Below are 16,568 nucleotides of genomic sequence, written 5' to 3'. Positions count from 1 at the left end.
CCAACAAAGATATTTCCGCCATATCTTATGGTAAATTTTCCTGGTGACAGGCTTTCTGGCCTGGATCAGAGTATCTATAACTGATTCAGAGAACCCACGCTTAGCTAGAATTAAGCGTTCAATCTCCAAGCAGTCAGTTGCAGAGAAACTAGATTTGGATGCTTGAATGGACCCTGTATTAGAAGATCCTGCCTCGATGGCAGCTTCCATGGTGGAACCGATGACATGTCCACTAGGTCTGCATACCAAGTCCTGCGTGGCCACGCAGGCGTTATCAGAATTACCGAAGCCTTCTCCTGTTTGATTCTGGCTACTAGCCGAGGGAGAAGAGGAAATGGTGGAAAGACATAAGCTAGACTGAAGGACCAAGGCGCTACTAGAGCATCTATCAATGCCGCCTTGGGGTCCCTGGACCTGGATCCGTAAAGGGGAAGTTTGGTGTTCTGACGGGACGCCATCAGATCTAATTCTGGAATGCCCCATAGCTGGGTCAGCTGAGCAAAAACCTCCGGTTGGAGTTCCAACTCCCCCGGGTGAAAAGTCTGGCGACTTAGAAAATCCGCCTCCCAGTTGTCTACTCCTGGGATGTGAATTGGAGATAGGTGGCAGGAGTGATCCTCCGCCCATTTGATGATCTTGGTTACTTCCTTCATCGCTAGGGAACTCTTTGTTCCCCCCTGATGATTGATGTACGCTACAGTCGTGATGTTGTTCGACTGAAATCTGATGAATTTGGCCTCCGCTAGTTGAGGACATGCCTGGAGCGTATTGAATATCGCTCTCAGTTCCAAAATGTTTATCGGGAAAAGAGATTCTTCCCGAGACCATAGGCCCTGAGCTTTCAGGGATTCCCAGACCGCACCCCAGCCTATTAGACTGGCATCGGTCATGACACTGATCCACTCCGGTCTGCGGAAGCACATTCCCTGAGACAGGTGATCCTGAGACAACCACCAGAGAAGAGTCTCTGGTTTTCTGGTCCATTTGTATTTGAGGAGACAAATCTGCATAATCCCCATTTCACTGTTTGAGCATGCACAGTTGCAGTGGTCTTAGATGAATTCGGGCAAAAGGGACAACGTCCATTGCCGCAACCATTAATCCGATTACCTCCATGCACTGAGCCACAGAAGGCCGAGGAATGGAATGAAGAACTCGGCAAGTAGTTAAAAGCTTTGACTTCCTGACCTCTGTCAGAAATCTTTTCATTTCTACTGAGTCTATTAGTGTTCCCAAGAAGGGAACCCTTGTGAGCGGGGACAGAGAACTTTTTTCTACGTTCACCTTCCACCCGTGAGACCTTAGGAAGGCCAGAACAATGTCCGTATGAGCCTTGGCTCTGTGAAAAGACGACGCCTGTATTAAGATGTCGTCTAGGTAAGGTGCTACTGCAATGCCCCGCGGTCTTAGTACCGCTAGAAGGGACCCTCGCACCTTTGTGAAAATTCTGGGAGCGGTGGCCAACCCAAAAAGAAGAGCCACAAACTGGTAATGCGTGTCCAGAAAGGCGAACCTTAGGAACTGATGATGATCTTTGTGGATAGGAATATGTAGGTACGCATCCTTTAGATCCACGGTAGTCATATATTGACCTTCCTGGATCATCGGTAAGATTGTCTGAATGGTTTCCATTTTGAATGATGGAACTCTGAGGAATTTGTTTAGAATTTTTAGATCCAGGATTGGCCTGAAAGTTCCTTCCTTTTTGGGAACTACGAACAGGTTTGAGTAAAAGCCCAGTCCTTGTTCTGCAATTGGAACTGGGTGTATCACTCCCATCTTTAGAAGATCTTCTACACAGCGTAAGAACGCCTCTTTCTTTGTCTGGTCTTTAGACAAACGAGAAATGTGGAACCTTCCACTTGGAGGAGAGTCCTTGAATTCTAGAAGATACCCCTGAGCAACAATTTCTAATGCCCAGGGATCTGGAACATCTCTTGCTCAAGCCTGAGCAAAGAGAGAAAGTCTGCCCCCTACCATATCCGGTCCTGGATTGGGGGCTACCCCTTCATGCTGTCTTAGTAGCAGCTGCAGGCTTCTTGGCCTGTTTACCCTTGTTCCAGCCCTGCAAAGGTTTCCAGGTTGCCTTGGGCTGTGAAGAGTTACCCTCTTGCTTTGCGGTCGCAGAGGTTGAAGCAGGACCGCTCCTAAAGTTGCGAAAGGAACGAAAATTAGCCTTGTTTTTAGCCTTAAAAAGCCTATCTTGCGGGAGGGCATGGCCCTTGCCCCCAGTGATATCCGAAATAATCTCTTTCAATTTGGGCCCGAAAAGGGTCTTTCCCTTGAAAGGAATATTCAGTAACTTTGTTTTAGATGACACATCGGCCGACCATGATTTAAGCCAAAGCGCTCTGTGCGCCATAATGGCAAAACCAGAATTTTTCGCCGCTAACTTAGCTAGTTGAAAAGCGGCATCTGTGATAACAGAATTAGCCAGCTTTAACGCCTTAATTCTATCCATAATTTCGTCATATGAGGTCTCCGTCTGGAGCGACTCCTCCAGCGCTTCAAACCAGAAAGCCGCTGCAGTAGTTACAGGAATAATGCAGGCAATAGGTTGGAGAAGGAAACCTTGTTGAACAAATATTTTCTTTAGTAAACCTTCTAATTTTTTATCCATAGGATCTTTAAACGCACAACTGTCTTCAATTGGTATGGTTGTGCGCTTAGCTAGGGTTGAAACTGCCCCCTCTACCTTAGGGACCGTCTGCCATGCGTCCCGCCTGGGATCAGTAATGGGGAACATTTTCTTAAAGATAGGGGGGGGGAACAAAGGGTACACCTGGTCTCTCCCACTCCCTATCCACAATATCTGCCACCCTCTTCGGGATCGGAAACGCATCAGTGTATACAGGGACTTCTAGATATTTGTCCATTTTACACAATTTCTCAGGGACCACCATGGGGTCACAATCATCCAGCGTAGCTAATACCTCCTTAAGCAGCACGCGGAGGTTTTCCAGCTTAAATTTAAACGCTAAGGAATCTGATTCCGCACGCTGAGAAACCTTTCCAGTGTCAGAAATTTCTCCCTCGGACAGCATATCCCTCACCGACACTTCAGAGTGTTGTGAGGGTACAACATATAAATCCTCCAAAGCTTCTGACTGCTCATCCTCTGTTCTCAAAACTGAGCTATCACGCTTTTTAGGAAAAACTGGCAGTTTGGATAAAAATGTTGCAAGGGAATTATCCATGACTGCTGCTAATTGTTGTAAGGTAATAGGGGCCAATGCGCTAGAGGTACTAGGCATCGCTTGCGCGGGCGTAACTGGTGTCGACACATGGGGAGAGGAAGGAGGACTATCCTCGTTACCTTCCATTAAAGAATCATCTTGGGCTACATTTTTAAGTGTCACTGCATGGTCTTTAAAATGTTTAGATACCTTAGCACACTTTAAACACAAATGTAAAGGGGGTACCACCATGGCTATTAAACACATAGAACAAGGTTTATCTGTAGGCTCAGACATGTTAAACAGACTTAGACAGCACTCAAATACAGTAAAATACAATTTTTGAAAAAATGGTACTGTGCCTTTAAATAATAAAAAGCGCACACTTTTTTACTAAATCTCCAAAAATCATCCAATCTTTATGAAATTTTCACCATATGATCCTAATGCTTTGAAATGATTGCACAGTAAATTTCAAGTCAATTAACCCCTTACTGCCCAAACCGGAGCAAATTAAAGCTGGCAACCGGTTAGCAAACTACAGCACCATGCCACAGCCTCTGCTGTGGCCCTACCTTCCTTGGGGATTAGTTTTGATCGAAAATAAGCCTCTCTGAAGTCCTCAGATAATCTCTGGACTCTTCACATGGAGATGCATGAAGCTGTCTGTAAAATCAACTGCGCAACTGAGGCGCGAATTTCAGGCCCCCTTCACTCTGGAGATGTGGGGCCTTCCCAAGCCAAAATAGGTGTCTAAATAGATGCCATGTGGAATAAACCCCAAAAAAGTGTTTCAAATGTAATATAAACTTGTATAAATATCAGATTTTTGTAAAAAAATAATCGATTGCCCCTGAACAGTGTCCACCAGTGTTTGAGCCCTTTCAAATAAGCCTTCCTTCTATACTAAGTCTCAGAATATGGCTTACCTTTCCCACATGGGGATTCTCGTCAGTCTTCTAGCATTACTAAGTCTTGACTAGAAAAAATGACTGAAACATACCTTAAAGCAGTTAAGCCTGCAAACTGTTCCCCCCAACTGAAGTTTTCTGGTACTCAACAGTCCTGTGTGGGAACAACAATGGATTTTAGTTACAGCATGCTAAAATCATTTTCCTCTCAGCAGAAATCTTCATCACTTTCTGCCACAGAGTAAATTGTACAAACCGGCACTATTTTAAAATAACAAACTCTTGATTGAAGAAATAAAAACTACAAATCTAACACCACATTCACTTTACCCTCCCGTGGAGATGCTACTTGTTAGAGCGGCAAAGAGAATGACTGGGGGGGCGGAGCCTGAGGGGGAGCTATATGGACAGCCTGCTGTGTGCTCTCTTTGCCACTTCCTGTAGGGAATGAGAATATCCCACAAGTAAGGATGAATCCGTGGACTGGATACACCATGTAAGAGAAATTCAAGCCTATCCTTTTGAATATTGGAAGTGAATGATATCCCAAAAGTGTTATTAAGATGATTAATAAAATCCAAAATAAGTGTATGTGGACCTTTAAAGATGAACAAGAGGTCATCTATATAACGGCCATAGAACACCAGGTTCGCAACAAAAGGGGATTGGTAAATATAAGTGTGTTCAAATTGCCCCATGAACAAATTAGCAAAGCTGGGTGTGAACCTGGTGCCCATGGTCATCCCTTTAGTCTGCAAATAATATCTACTCTGAAACAAAAAATAATTATGCTGTAAAATAAAAGTAATAAGTTCAATAATAAAATCAACTTGTGCTTCAGGCATGTATATATCCTGTTCTAAATAACAGCTCCAATCCCTAATTTGTGCTTAATGTTGGAGTAGAGCCCCCCAACATCACAGGTCACCCACCAACATTCATCATCAAGGGTAAACTTTTGTAATTTATGTAATAAGTCAGTAGAATCCTTAATGTAGGAGGCAAGGGATATGACGAATCTCTGAAGAAAGGTATCTATATATGCAGATAGGGAGTCAGTAAAACTCCCTATACCAGTTATGATTGGTCGACCTTGCGGCCTGAGTGGATCTTTATGGATCTTGGGGAGGTGGTAATAAAAGGCCATGTTGGGGTATTTGGGAAAACAGAACTCCATCTCATTTTTGCTTAAAATTCCCTTCTCTAATCCTAGAACAAGGAGGTCATACAATTTTTTTTTGATATTTAAAAGTCGGATCCCCGAAAAGTATTTTGTAATATTCCTTATCATTGAGTATTCGATTGGCTTCACTGATATAATCTTGTAAATCTTGTAACACTATTCCCCCACCCTTATCTGCTTGCCTAATGAACAAGTTTGATTTCTTCCTAAGATTCATTAGGGCCTTCCGTTCTCCTAAGCTCAAGTTGTTTTTATATCGTAATTTTGCCATTTTTTTGGATAGTTTCTCCAGATCTTCCATCACCAAATTGGAAAAAAATTCAATATGATTGGTATTAGATCTAGGTGGTGTGAAGGAAGATTTAAGTTTCAAATTGGTATAGATATACTCCTCAAAGAGATCTTCCATCAGAGTATGGAGTTCATAAACAAAACACCCTCCCTGGACCTGTGAATCCATGAGATCAGTCGTAATAGGTCTAAGGGAATCATTTGTGATTTTCTTGTCAGCAAAATATTTTTGGAGTGACCATTTCATAATATAACTTAAAATCTACGTATATTTCATAGACGTTAAAGTTATTGGATGGACAGAAAGACAGTCAACTTCCTAATACCCTTATCTTGTCATCTGATAAGGAATGGGAGGACAAGTTGAAAATGCATTTACTTAATTTTTGTAATTTGTCCTTTTTGCGGGAAAGGGATCTTCCTCTTGATCCCCGCTTCTGAATTGTCTTTTTACCCTTTGGGGTAATGCCGACCCCATTGGAGTTTGCCATACGGGTGGATCTTGTTGATGGGTATTCCCTCCTAAAAAATGTGGTTGTACTCTAGTGGTGGTAATGGGTGTTCCCATCTCGTTCTCATTAATGGATAAGGTCTGATACCTGTTTGTATGTTCAAATGAATACCTTCTCTGATCAGTATCTCTAGAGGAACCAGACTGATATAGTGGTTCTGAATTATTAGAAGAATTACCAATAGGTGCACGTATAGCCCTCTGAATTTGGTGATGGCGGTTGTTCATATGATATGTGTGAGGGGTGAACCCACGATTAGATCTATTTCAACCGTACTCGCGATTGGAAGGCATCAGGGGACGTGCACCTCTTTCATGACTATATTTGTTATTTGAGGTGGCATAAAAATTATTATTTGATGTATGATGCCTTTTTCCTACCGTCTGCCAACCCTCATGTGATTGAGGGTTGGTGGGGGAATTATTCCTATGATTATGCGTGTGATTACCTCTATAAGATCTATTATTATTATTATGAAAGGGATTGGAATTGTGTTGTCTATTTTTCCGATTAAAAGTATACACTTGTCCCTTAGAATAATCATCATTGTCCCTATCCATCTTTTTATTCTTATTATCAATTATCTGTTGTTGGTATTCGTCAGCTTTCTCATATGTGCGGATTCTTAAATTCTCAAATTGGGGTAAAGATTTGTGAATATCTAGATCTTTCTGCAGTGTATCAATCTCAATCCCAACTGCATCTACAAGTGACTGTCTGTGTCTAATAAGAATATTGATAAGGGTCATTGAGCATGTATTTAAGGCATTTTCCCATTCCTTCAAAACTTCTTCATTGTTCTTAAAAGAGCAATTTTTAAACATTCTGAGCCCTCTAGGGATTTGGTTTTTAGCTTTATATATATATTTTTTAATCACATTGCATCATCGTTACGCTCTGCAGATTTGAGTTTGTTATATTTGATTAGTTTGTTGTACTGACACTTTAGTCACTATATATGTGCAATAATAGTAATTCTGCTATAGATTCTTTTGACATATTTACTATACATCTGTCAAACGTAGTCTATATCTCTATATATAGTCTATATCCCTATTTATATACTTTTAAACATATACTTCTATCTGATCATTAAGTACATTTAGTATTTACTACTGGCGCCTCTTATAGTTACCAGCTTGGCTTAAATTAAGTTTACAATTATGCCTGCTGTGAAATTTAATGACAAATCTTTTTTTAAAACTGTACACTCTGAATCATAAAAGTAGAGTTTTGACTTCCTTGTTTAATTATACTTGTTTCAAGACAATCAAAAAATGTGGAAATAAGATAATTTTATGCCACTTTTTCAACTAAAACTCCTATACATATTTTTGGTTTTGTGATAATTATATCTCTGCACAAACTTCGTGTGAACATAATTAAACTTCTGTAAGTATTGACAACTTCCCTTTAAATTCACCAGAACTAAAAAAATAAATAAATCAACAATGTAAGGTATTTGTCACTATTACAATGACTTGGCGATGGGCAGACACATGACCACTTATTTCAAATAAGGGTTTTCATTTTCCACTATGTACTGCAGGGACAATACAGGGAAGTACCCCACCTTCATTGATTTTGTTCCATAAGTTTATAGCTCTAACAGGTGTTCACTGCTACCAATGGTGATCACCTGGACCCGTGAACTCTAATTTGAAAGAGCGACCTAATACAAAAGAGAAGTAAATTTCCCTAATTTAGGGCTTAAATGGGGGTGCTGGTGTCCCAGATCACCCTAAAATGTTACCCATTAGAGAGATGATTGCCGTTTCTATGTAAATCATCTGCTAACTAGAAGGGCATAAGAGCCCTCACTTGAAATAGCGTAATCCACTTTATTATATGAAGGGTATTTAATGTGTCTTTTTTTTTTTTTGGAGGTACTAGCCTCATACAGAAAATAAACTTGATAAAAACCGTAAGCACCATCTAATTACAGGGGTATGAGACCCCTCTTTGGAAAGAGTGGATTCCTGTCCTTCCAAAATATATATATTTTTTATGAATTATGGAAAATAATAGGGGCTCTTAAAGAGAAAATATCACGAAACATCTCTATGTAAAAAATTTAAATAATTTACCTCAAAGTTTCCTCAGTAGCCACATCCCATTATAAAGGAACTTTAAACAGCCAATCAGTATGCTGGTCCCGGGACTAACAAGGGAACATGCGTTTGGCATGTGCAGTCACAGTCATGTTATTTTGCTCCTCAATTTAAAGAAGTGTATATGAAATTTTGCAAGATTTCAGTGAAATCTCACGAGATGACAGTAAAGGAAAGTGCAACATCACCACTTGATAAAGCTGATTGTTTTTTTTTCCCTCAACATGCAGCTGAAACTACTACAGTATATTCGTTCACTCAGCACTTGTAGAATTGATTTAAATTCTAAATGCAAGAATGTTTCCTGACCTAAGCTTTCCAAGTCAGCTTTACCTATGTGTTTAAACCATTCCCAGTGATTGATCTAATAGATAAAGGGCTAGATTACAAGTGAAGCACTAATTAGCAGTTTTGCTAGAGCGGCAAGTCATTTTTGCAAGTCGGGTTGCGCTGATATTACAAGTTGAAAGTAAAAAATGATTGCTCTATCACTAACCCGACTCGCGAAAAATGACTTACCACTACCGAGCTACTACAATAATCTACTGCTCCATAGAAGACAATGGAGCAAAAAAGTACATAAAAAAAACCTAACACCCTACTTGTGCACTTACATGAATCAATAAAAGCCCCTACTCTAATAATGCCTAAAGCACCACATAGCCCACTGCAAAGTTCCTACTACCGCCATCCCTTCACACCGCAAACTACCTATGTACACTATTAACACCTAATCCGCCACCCCCACTTCGCAAAATACCTAAAGAACCCCTAAACAGCCATCCTCCCACATTGCAAAGTACCTAAAAACACTATTAACCCATAAACAGCCATCCCCCCCACATCACAAAGTACCTAAACACACTATTAACCCCTAAACCGCTCATGCACGTGCAATCTTAAAGGGATATTAAACAGTGCTCATTTAAAATATTTGTTTTTACTAAAGTAAGCATAAAAAGAAACGGATTGTGTAAAACTACTTACTAGTTTTCTTACAAAAAGAAAATTTATGCTTACCTGATAAATTAGTTTCTTTTTAGACAAGATGAGTCCACGGATTTCATCCTTACTTGTGGGATATTCACCTCCTGGTCAGCAGGAGGAGGCAAAGAGCACCACAGCAGAGCTGTTAAATAGATCCTCCAAAAAATAGACTTAAGTGACCAGCGCCAAAAAATATAAATTACTACAAACTCCAACTAGAAAAAATAGGTTACCCTCAAAAACCTACAGGACTAATCAATACAAAACACAAAGCACTAGGGAGCGCTGAAACCAGCTTAAGAGTAAGGATTATAGAATATATATAATAATAATAAAACACCTAACCTGATACTAATATGATACTACTATAATAGGCAATATGTATAATACATGTAAATATAAATTGTGAATTATGAATTATATGTGAAAAAAATCTTTTCAAAATTGGAAAAAATTATATATGAAAACATTTTTATGTGAAAAAATTCAATTCTATAGAAAATGCCAGCAACAAATACTAGAATCGCATATCTATATATAAAAAACTTTATTACAATATAGGTCGACCTATTCAAGACATACAATAATAAATCACAAAATTAAGAAAAAAAGGAAATTAGTATAAAAAAACTCCTAAAACCAAAAGTTCATGCACAAGAAACAGTTCCCAGGAGTGGACAATTTTTCGGCTTGTTACTATGTGGACCCACGCTCATACAAGGATGCTGTTCTGTGTATAGTTGTAAGAGGAGCGTTCCCAGGACAAAAGAGGCAGTCGCAGCCAATGATGGTATTTCCCCTACGGACAAGGAATCCTCTTAGTATATGTCACACAGCAAATAGCAGGGGAAGTTACATCCGTACTTACATAATAATAAGCAGCAACCGGCCTCCAAACTTGAACCAAAGATCTGTGGACACACCTTCCAATAGTAACCAATGGCCACTGGAAACAGAAAAGCTTTAACAGGGAAAAGCAATTAGATATACTAGGCTAGAAACCCGGTGAATTTTTTGCAGCTTTCTTTTACAGGATATGCATTCTCGCTCCCAAGGCCTGTTTATAATGGCCAATACTGCACAAAAAACACCTAGCAGAGGGTTATTCAGCCACAAGATATCTGCACAAATAAAATACTCCAAAGGTGTAGGAGTTAGTTTAAAATAGAGCAAATAGAGCAACGCGTTTCAAAATGTAATATCTTTTTCAAGCTTGTATTTAGGAGTTTTTATACTAATTTCCTTTTTTTCTTAATTTTGTGATTTATTATTGTATGTCTTGAATAGGTCGACCTATATTGTAATAAAGTTTTTTATATATAGATATGCGATTCTAGTATTTGTTGCTGGCATCTTCTATAGAATTGAATTTTTTCACATAAAAATGTTTTCATATATAATTTTTTCCAATTTTGAAAAGATTTTTTTCACATATCCTATATTATAAAAGGCCAAGTGTTTGTCTGAAGCCGTCATGCGCACTAGAGACAAACACTTGGCCTTGAGATAGGGAGCGCGAGGTACACAGCATACAAGCAGCTGTGAGATAGGGAGAGCAAGCTACTCAACAGGTGTGAGGTCTGCTGCGTGAGAAGCGGCAACGCGCTCCCCAGACCTCACAGCTGTTTGTGGCCGACGGGAGCATTGCGATAGGGGCGTGGCCGGACGTCGCGAGGGGCGTGACCGGGCGTCGCAAGGGGCGTGGTCGGGCGTGGCGATGGGGTGTTGCCCGATGGGGCGTGGCCGGGCGGGGTCCCGCGATGTGAAGACAGAGCCAGAGAGGGAGCAGGAGGGGGGGAGACAGAAGGAGGGGGGGGAGCCAAAGAGAAGGGGGGGAGCCAAAGAGAAGGGGGGGGAGCCAAAGAGAAGGGGGGGGAGCCAAAGAGAAGGGGGGGAGCCAAAGAGAAGGGGGGGAGCCAAAGAGAAGGGGGGGGATCCAAAGAGAAGGGGGGGGGAGCCAAAGAGAAGGGGGGGGAGCCAAAGAGAAGGGGGGGGGGAGCCAAAGAGAAGGGGGGGGAGAGAGCCAAAGAGAAGGGGGGGGAGAGAGCCAAAGAGAAGGGGGGGGAGAGAGCCAAAGAGAAGGGGGGGGAAGAGAGCCAAAGAGAAGGGGGGGGAAGAGAGCCAAAGAGAAGGGGGGGGAGAGAGCCAAAGAGAAGGGGGGGGGAGAGAGCCAAAGAGAAGGGGGGGGAGAGCCAAAGAGAAGGGGGGGGAGAGAGCCGAAGGGGGGGGGAGAGCCAAAGAGAAGGGGGGGGGAGAGAGCCAAAGAGAAGGGGGGGGGAGAGCCAAAGAGAAGGGGGGGGGGGAGAGCCAAAGAGAAGGGGGGGGGAGAGCGAGCCAAAGAGGAAAAAGAGCCAAAAAGGAGAGAGAGCCAAAGAGGGGGGAGAGAGAGCCAAAGAGAGGGGGGAGAGAGAGCCAAAGAGGGGGGGGGAGCCAAAGGGGGGGGGGGAGAGCCAAAGGGGGGAGAGAGCTAAAGGGGGGGGGAGAGCCAAAGAGGGGGGGAGAGAGAGAGCCAACGAGGAAAGAGAGCCAAAGAGGAGAGCAAAAGAGGGGAGAGAGACAAAGAGGGGGGAGAGAGAGCCAAAGAGGGGGGGGGCAGAGCCAAAGAGGGGGGGCAGAGCCAAAGAGGGGGGGAGAGAGCCAAAGAGGGGGGGAGAGAGCCAAAGAGGGGGAGAGAGAGCCAAAGAGGGGGGGAGAGAGCCAAAGAGGGGGGGAGAGAGCCAAAGAGGGGGGGAGAGAGCCAAAGAGGGGGGGAGAGAGCCAAAGAGGGGGGGGGAGAGAGCCAAAGAGGGGGGGGAGAGAGCCAAAGAGGGGGGAGAGAGAGAGCCAAAGAGGGGGGAGAGAGAGAGCCAAAGAGGAAAGAGAGCCAAAGAGGAGAGAGAGCAAAAGAGGGGAGAGAGAGCCAAAGAGGGGGGAGAGCCAAAGAGGGGGGAGAGAGAGCCAAAGGGGGGGGGAGAGCCAAAGGGGGGGGAGAGCCAAAGTGGGGGGGAGAGAGCCAAAGAGGAGAGAGAGCAAAAGAGGGGAGAGAGCCAAAGAGGGGAAAGAGCCAAAGAGGGGGGGGGGAGAGCCAAAGAGGGGGGGGGGAGAGCCAAAGAGGAGAGAGAGCAAAAGAGGGGAGAGAGACAAAGAGGGGAGAGAGCCAAAGAGGGGGGGGGAGCCAAAGAGGGGGGGGGAGAGCCAAAGAGGGGGGGGGAGAGCCAAAGAGGGGGGGAGAGCCAAAGAGGGGAGAGAGAGAGCAAAAGAGGGGAGAGAGAGAGCAAAAGAGGGGAGAGAGAGAACAAAGGAGGGGGGAGAGAAAGCAAAAGAGAGGGGGGAGAGAAAGCAAAAGAGAGGGGGGAGAGAAAGCAAAAGAGAGGGGGGAAGAGAGAGCAAAAGAGAGGGGGGAGAGAGCAAGGGGTGGGACCGCTGTTCTGAAAAAAATGTATTATACATATTGCCTATTATAGTAGTATCATATTAGTATCAGGTTAGGTGTTTTATTATTATTATTATATATATTCTATAATTCTTACTCTTAAGCTGGTTTCAGCGCTCCCTAGTGCTTTGTGTTTTGTTAAATAGATCCTACCTTCCCTCTCACTCCAGTCATTCGACCAAAGTTAGGAAGAGAAAGGAAAAGCCAAGGTGCAGAGGTGTCTGAAGTTTACAAAAATTAATAACCTGTCTCAAGAGAACAGGGCGGGCTGTGGACTCATCGTGTCTAAAAGGAAACAAATTTATCAGGTAAGCATAAATGTTCTTTTCTTTTTAAAGACATGAGTCGTCCACGGATTTCATCCTTACTTGTGGGATACAAAACCAAAGCTAGAGTACACGGATGATAAGGGAGGGACAAGACAGGGAACCTAAACGGAAGGCACCACTGCTTGAAGAATCTTTCTCCCAAAAGCAGCCTCAGCCGAGGCAAAAGTATCAAATTTGGAAAATTTAGAAAAAGTGTGAAGAGAGGACCAAGTTGCAGCTTTGCAAATCTGTTCTATAGAAGCTTCATTTTTGAATGCCCATGAGGAAGCAACAGCCCTAGTGGAATGAGCCATAACTCTTTCAGGAGGCTGCTGTCCAGCAGTCTAATATGGAAAACGGATGATACTCTTCAGCCAAAAAGAAAGAGGTAGCCGTAGCTTTCTGACCCTTACGTTTTCCAGAGAAAATGACAAACAGAGAAGAAGACTGACGAAAGTCTTCAGTCACTTATAAATAAAACTTTAAAGCACGGACAACGTCCAAATTGTGCAGAAGACGTTCCTTCTGAGAAGAAGGATTAGGACACAAGGAAGGAACAACAATTTCCTGATTAATGTTCCTATCTGAAACAACCTTAGGAAGGAACCCTAGGTTAGCACGTAAAACTACTTTATCCGAATGGAAAATAAGGTAAGGCGAATTGAATTGTAACGTCGAAAGCTCAGACACTCTTCGAGCTGAAGAAATATCAACAAGAAGTAAAACTTTCCAAGATAACAACTTAATATCGAAGGAATGCATAGGCTCCAACAGAGCCCATAGAAAAAGTTGAAAAACTAAATTCAGACTCCATGTAGGAGTAACTGGTTTGAACACAGGCCTGAACCTAACCAAGGCCTGACAAAATGATAGTACATCCGGAACATCTGCCAGACGTTTGTGAAACAAAATAGATAATGCCGAGATTTGACTTTTTAGGGAACTAGACGATAAGCCTTCTTCAAACCTTCTTGGAGAAGAGACAAAATTCTAGGAATCCTAACTCTGCTCCATGAGTAGTCCTTGGATTCACACCAAAGAGATTTACGCCATATCTTATGGTAAATCTTTCTAGTTACAGGCTTGCTAGCCTAAATCACGGTCTCTAAATCAGAGACAGAAAAACCCCGCTTAGACAAAAGTAAGCGTTCACTCTCCAAGCAGTCAGCTTCAGAGAAACTAGATTTGGGTGAAAGAAAGACCCCTGAATTAGAAAGTCCTTCTTCAATGGAAGTCTCCACAGTGGCAGAAATGACAGATCCACCAGATCCGTATACCAAATCCCGCGAGGTCAAGCAGGAGTAATGAGGATCACTGATGCCCTTTCCTGCTTGATCCAAGCAATGACCCGAGTAAGAAGCGCAAACAGAAAAGTTTGGAATGCTAGACTGAAAATCCAAGGAACCGCCACAGCATCTATCGGTTCCACCTGGGAGTCACTGGACCTTTACCCGTATCCCCGGAGCTTGGCACTGTCGAGATGCCAATAGGTCTAATTCCAGCTGACCCCACCAAAGAATCAGTCTGGAGAAAACTTCCAGATGGAGTTCCCACTCCCCTGGAAGAAAGATCTGCCTGTTCAGAAAATCCGCCTCCCAGTTGTCCACCCCTGGGATGTGGATTGTCGACAGACAAGAATGGGCCTCTGCCCACTGAAGTATCTTGGTTACTTCTGTCATTGCTAAGGAACTCCTCGTTCCTCCCTGATGATTGATGTAAGCCACCAAAATTATGTTGTGCAACTGGAACCTGATAAACTGGACCAAGGCTAACTGAGGCCAGGCCAGAAGAACATTGAAGATCGCTCTCAGCTCCAGGAATTTTATAGGAAGAACAGACTCTGACCGAGTCCACACTCCTTGAGCCTATTAGGGAACCCTAGAAGGCTAGCGTCTGTTGACACAATCACCCCAGATGGTCTGCGAAAGCAGGTTCCCTGGAAAAGATGATCCAGAGAAAACCACCATTGAAGAGAATCCCTGGTCTCCTGCTCCAAATGTATTCGAGGAGACAAATCCGCATAATCTCCATTTCATTGCCTGAGCATGTTTAACTACAGAGGTCAGAGATGGAACCGAGCAAACGGGATGACCAATGCCGCTACCCTCAGCCCGATCACCTCAATTTATTGGGCTACTGATGGCCAAGGAGTGGATTGAAGAGCTAGACAAGTCTCGAAAATCTTTGAGAACCTGACTTCTGTCAGAAAAAAACTCCATCGACAGGGAATCTATTATGGTTCCCAAAAAAATCACCCTTGTATTTGGGACTAAGGAACTCTTATCCAAATTTACCTAACCACGTGAGATCACAGGAAGGAAAACGACATTTCCGTGTGGAATCTTGCTTGCTGTAAGGATGGCCCCTGGACTAGTAAGTCGTCCAGATAGGACGCCACTGCAATGCCCCATAACCAAAGTACTGCCAATAGCAATCCCAGAACCTGTGAGAAAATTCTAGGAGCTGAGGCAAGACTGAAGAGAAAAACCACGAATTGGAAGTGCTTGTGTATAAAAGCAAACCTTAGAAACTTGTGATGATCCCTGTGAATGGGAGCATGCAGGAACGCGTTCTTTAAATCCACTGTTGTCATAAATAGACCCTCTTGGACCAAAGGGAAAATGGAACGAATAGCTTCTATCTTGAAAGGCTGTACTCTGAGAAATTCGTTCAGATTCTTGAGATCTAAAATTGGCCTGAAGGTTGCCTCTTTCTTAGGGAACTACGAATAGATTTGAATAAAAATCCCAGACCCTGTTCCTGAACCGGAACAATCACTCCCAGTTTGGAAAAGTCTCTTACGCACTGTAAGGCATTTTTCGCCTGGTCTGCAAACAATCTGGAAGCAGAAAACCTGCCTCTGGGAGGAAAAAATCTTGAATTCTAACTTGCATCCCCCTGGGACACTATTTCTATTACCCAGGGATCCTGAAAGACTCGAACCCAAGCCTGAGCGAGGCAGGACAATCTGCCCCCTACAAGATCCGGGGTAAGCCCTTCATGCCGTCTTTGATACAACAGCAGGCTAATTTTTTTTTTTTTTTTTTTAAAAGAGATTATTTTTGACAAGCCAGGTCCCAACAAGGACTTCTCCTTGTTAGGTATAGCTAAAAACTTAGACTTAGAGCATGCATCCATAGAGTAAGGTTCTGACTAAAGGCTCTGTGAGCTGGAACGTAGACCCCTGAAACCTATGCTCTCAGTTTGAAAACTGGAAGGAAGAATTTGAAATAAAGGAATTAGCCAATCAGAAAATTCTCATCCTATCCTGGCTTTTATCCAGGGGAGATTCTGATTTAGTAAACCAATATGCCGTCACACTAGAGACGACAGCCGAGTACACATCTGGTTGCCATAGAACCCCAGTGTACATATTTATAATGTTTGTCCAAAGGACCTGTCTTGGCGGAGTCGGATATGGGAAACATCCTTCCAAATATAGGGAATGCGGTCTCTTCCGTTCCTTATCACTCACTGGACGCACTAGGATAGAGCACCCAAGTAGTGTCGGAGACCCCCAAGGTAGCTAAAACCTCCTAAAGTATCAAATGAAGATGAGCAAGCTAGAAAACCAACCTCAGGATTAAATAAAATATTATTCATCTGAGACCGAGAAATCTCCTCTCAGATAATCCCGAAGTATCTTCCTCTCTCAGGTAACGGGGAAGAACCATTCG

The sequence above is a fragment of the Bombina bombina genome, chromosome 6 (assembly GCF_027579735.1).
Source record: "Bombina bombina isolate aBomBom1 chromosome 6, aBomBom1.pri, whole genome shotgun sequence".
Lineage (NCBI taxonomy): Eukaryota > Metazoa > Chordata > Amphibia > Anura > Bombinatoridae > Bombina > Bombina bombina.
This window is presented reverse-complemented; position numbering follows the sequence as displayed.